This window comes from Odontomachus brunneus, unplaced genomic scaffold, assembly GCF_010583005.1.
Source record: "Odontomachus brunneus isolate Ranch 3 - 2012 unplaced genomic scaffold, Obru_v1 Obru_scaffold_109, whole genome shotgun sequence".
Taxonomy (NCBI): domain Eukaryota; kingdom Metazoa; phylum Arthropoda; class Insecta; order Hymenoptera; family Formicidae; genus Odontomachus; species Odontomachus brunneus.
This window is the reverse complement of record NW_022639559.1, coordinates 313332-318541: the sequence shown is the minus strand read 5'-3', so window position 1 is coordinate 318541 and position 5210 is coordinate 313332.

The window sequence follows — 5210 nt, the reverse complement described above, 5'->3', positions numbered from 1 at the left end:
TCTGCATTATCACGAGTGGATCGAAAAGTGTCGCTGAGTAAATGTTGCTTAGGTTTGCCACGAGAGATTTAAACCCCCACTGCTAGCCATCTAAAACGTATCTATACGTATGAGAGTTCGAGCGTGTGCTTTTGCGACCATGACCAGCATGTTAGATAATACTCTTCACCGTACACGCACCCCTAACGCCTGTTAACGCTACAATGACGAATGGTATATCGCTTTGGTGATGTAACGACGCGTGCTAATGATATCGCGTGCTAGTTTCGGACACACCAATTACTGCGCACCGAATCTGCCCAGGATCGATCTTGCAGCTTCCTTTGAAACAGCTTTGTAAAACGCATCGATACTCGCAAACAAGGGTTATACACTTGTGGACAGAGAAAGGTTGTTCGTAATTTTCCAAATGAGTTTGTGAACTCAACCGACTCGACTACTCATTTTATAATTGGGGAATACTCCCATTGAACAAGACGGAGAGTTTACAACTTCCCCAACTAAACAATTATGAACAACTTTCTATCGAAAAGTTCACGCACGAACAAAGATATATTTTAAATCTTTGTTAAAATATCCTTGAAACGATATATTTAGTACACGTAAGTAACGCGTTGTCTATAACGCCATTTTATTCTTATATGCTAAAAGAGAAAGTGATATTATGACCTGTGTAGATATATTGGCCTCTCTTAATATCTCCGCTAGTAAGTTGCGGATTCTAGGAGTGATTTATATAATTATTAGTTTAGTAGCTGTTATACTACGTACAGTACGTTACAGTACGTTACATACTGGCAGTAATATGTCAATAGACAACAGCTGGAATTAGTTATAACATATTTTTACTTCGGAGCATTTCAAAACATTCTCAAGGCACAATTCAGCATTTAATTACATATTTCCTGATTCTTCTTGAGCGTATTATCATACGAATATATATACACTTTAGTGTTTTGTCCGTTATTTAACATTTTATTCGGCTGTACACATTTCGAGTTATGCAAATTTCGAGTTAAATAATAGCACGGCATTTTGTTAATATAGCCCTCTAAGTATACTGTTAATAATATGCCTCTTTTTCGAGGTTTTTATATCAAAGTAATTATTTATTTGATAAGCCAATTGTAGCTCTATTGCTAATATATAATTTAAGTTACATGTACTGTAAATTAAAAAAAATAATTGAAATTAAGTTTAAGGTTTACTTGTTCTCTGTAGAAACTGTTTTTTTTTTAGTTTATTTTTAGTAAATTTATAGATTTTTGAATATATTTTATATATTTTTGAATAATATTTTAAAATATTGTGTTTCTTAAACAAAACAAGTTTTTTAAATATAATTTAATAGGAGGAAGGCTACATTACTACTTTTATTTCTTTTCAACGCATTATGCAATGTTGTTATATTTTTATAAATGTCGTCCTAAGTAATAGACGTTATATAATTTTCAGTTTAAAACTGATTAAACAATATTTTGACAAATATAATCATTAAGTCTTTAATTTAAAATATTTATTATTAACAAAGAGTTATTGTATAAAATATAAAAGGGAAAGGGATCATAATAGCACTTTTCCTCTCTATTTTTTTCAGTAATTATTTCGTATCAGCATTATTCTTTTCGCTAGTAAACAGTAACAATAGCGCAATTACATTTTTGGATAACTAGAACATTATAGGCGCGCGCTACGCGCACATTACTTAGCATCTTTATCACTACAATAATCTTTTAAATTACTTTATTCTTACCCTTATTTTTACCTAAATAATATGCTTCTCTCTTTGTCTGCCCTTTCTTTTTCCACTTTCTCCTCTACCCTTCTATTCTCTATTCTTCTATTCTTATCATTTATATCTTTTCTGTATTCTTTTCTTCATGAACTAACCAACGTGATGACAGTTATTTGCCTGATAATTTGACAGGCGCAAACGACACGAAGCAAGCCGCAGCCCACATGAAGTGAGCTAAACGAGAGAACCAATCAGCATCGCGGAAAAGCGGCAACAATTAAATCTCTTGCCCTTTTTTAGAGTGAAAAATAACGAAATCCAAATTATCAGAACTTCGTCTCTTATAAAAGAAGACATCTCGCAGAAAAGCGGCAGTTTCAGGTTGCCCTGCTTCCTGAGAAATAAACTGAAATGTTCACGAAACGGAATTAAATACAATGAAAACGCGATTCAAACCCGGAAAACAAGCGAAGTAAAGATAACGAATATAATATAATATAATATAATTGTTACTCTATATAATATAATCGTTACTTTTTATAAAATATACATGTGCACTTGTAGACAGAAAGGTCGTTGTCCGTAATTTTCTGTATTAGGAACATATATATCTTATCTAATGAAAATTTTTATTTTCTAATGGAAGAATTCTTCCATTGGGCAAGACAAATACGTTCTAAAACTCATACAAAAATTACTCGAGTAAAAATATATCTAGTAGAGCAGATTTCAAGACTGATAGCTAGATAGTAATGACTCGATAAGTTTTCTAGCCAGTCACTAGCTCGTGACTGGCTAAATATTCTTACTCAGTCTTTTGAATGTCAGGACCGTCTAGTAACTGTACCAATTATATAGATAGTGGCTAGATGGAAAAGGTTACACAGTAACGATATAGAAAATCATTGGTAAATCCTGAATAGAAATTGGATATCAGAACTGTCTAGTAACTATACCAATTACATAGACAATGGTTGGACGAATAAGATTACACAATAACGAGATAGATAATAATCAGTAAATCCTGAATAGAAATTGGATATCAGAACTGTCCACCCACTAGATAGTAAGTTTGTGTCTAGATAATGACGATGTAATACACAAATTTACTATCTAATAGATAGACAATTTCGACATCTAATTTCTATTCTGGATCTACAATACATTGCTATTAGACAGTTACTAGACAGCGTTTGATATTCAATAACCATTCAGGATTTACCGAATCTTTCATCTCGTCACTGTGTAATTTTTTTAGTCTAGCCATTAGATAAAATGACGTTGAGTAAACCATATGTAGATAATATGAAACGTTCACTACCGACTATAATAGTGGTCTAGTAGGTAAAATGACCGATTCAAGAGTCAGAGGTCTTCAGATCAGAGTTAGAGTCGCGAAGGATAAAATGAATTTTTCCAATAGAATGGAAATAATATGTAATGAAGAAGAATTACAGGAAACCAAACTCCAGTGAATCACTCCTAAAGAGAGAGAGAGAGAGAGAGAGAGAGAGAGAGGGATAAAAACTCTAATTAAAAAACCTATCTAGCCACTAAAAATCCATGATACAGAAATTCTGAGATAAGAAAACTGTCTAAAGATTATTAGGTACTCCTGATATAAAGAAAAAGAGAAATCATCGAAGAGAAATAATTTTTTCGTTTTTGCTATTTACTTACTGTCTAGTGCAGGCTAGATAGTTATTTTTTTGTATCTAGCTACAAGCTAATTTTTCTAGTACAGCCACTAAGAGAAGTGAGCGTTACATTCCTAGCTAGTAGCTAGCAAGTACTACTAGCTAGCAGCAATGTAAGACCCAACTTTTCTGTGTCATTACTAGACAATCACTAGATTCAATTTCAGCTCAGGTATGGACAGCTTTTCTGACCATGAATGTAGAAGAACCAACTCGCAGAAAAGTTTTAGCACGCAATGTAATTAAGTAAATAGTATTTTTATATACACATTGGTTGTTCTGACTATTTACCTAAAATTATCATTGCAACAACATTGATTTGACATAATGTTCTCATGTCTTTAAAAAGTCAATAAGTAATATATAAATAAAAACAAAAATAATAAATCAAGAATCCTAATAATCTATTACGTAGTAAAGTTATTTTAATCAATATATATGGAATGGACAGTTGCGAAAGAGTAACAGAAAATGTAACTTTTGTTAAAATGTTTCAAAATTTTTTGAAAATGTTACTTATTGAATAACGGTAACGATAAAAATTTATTTATTATTTTTTATTATTTATTTTATTTTGTACATTATACTATATATATAATTTTATTTTATATATTATTTTTTTAAATCCGTAACGATAATGATAACAGATGATTACTTTTTTCAGATTACTTTTTTCAGTAGGTAATGAATTAAAGAAGACCAAGATCTAGTTGGCCTGAGGATTTATGTTAATCATGTGCTTTGTTTATATATTTATTGTGAAAAGAACAATAAAAACAAAACCTCAAAAAATATTCCTTTTAAAATATAAATACTTTTCCTTTAGTTTCATTAAAATTGGAATAATCTTACAGTTAAAAAATTTAAGAAACTATTAAATTTAGAAATAATTGATAATAAAAAACTCATTATCATGTACTGAAGAAGAAAATTTATTCTCTTTACGAGAATGTTACAACTTTACCGGAAAAATTTGGTATAGCTCTACATAACAAGCCGAATTTTTGTTTTAATTTAATATTCTTGTTTGAAATGCTAAACCAAATAGTATTCGGAATGTGTTTTGAATAAATTTTAACGCTTTGGATGAATTTTGAGATAGATTTGCGAATATATAAACTTGTGAAATACGTAAAACAAGAAACATTTATTTGAATCCATTATATATTTTTCTGTATGTATAATCATTACTTAAGGCAGTTGTATCGCTAAGTGTATTTTCACACACACACACACACAAAGATACATGAAGAGAGCTATTCATAAATTTACCATTTATTGGTAAATACTACTTCCAATAAATTTCCAATATATTTCACTATCTAAATAAATGTTCAAGTGAGAAAATAAGAGAAATATATATACACAATATTAGAAACCCGAAAATATTATTATATTTCATTTTTCTTATTAATGCTTTATTTATGCACTAATTGATCTAATAGATACAAAAATAATTTAATGTAGGGATATATTAATGTTTATAAATATTTAATAAATATGTATAAAAATGTATCTTTGAGCATTACTGTATTTTCAAAATTAAAAAGATGTCTCATGATTTTGAAATTTGTATATAATGTCTACATATATGTTAGTCGTTAATACCATAATCATTTTTTATCTCTTTATTCCATATCTCACATCCATATTATCTATATCTCACATATAACCTAAAGAGTATTAGAAATGTTAAAATAAACAAAATAAAAGATATTAAAGATATATAAAAGACATATATATATATATATATATATATATATATATATATATATATA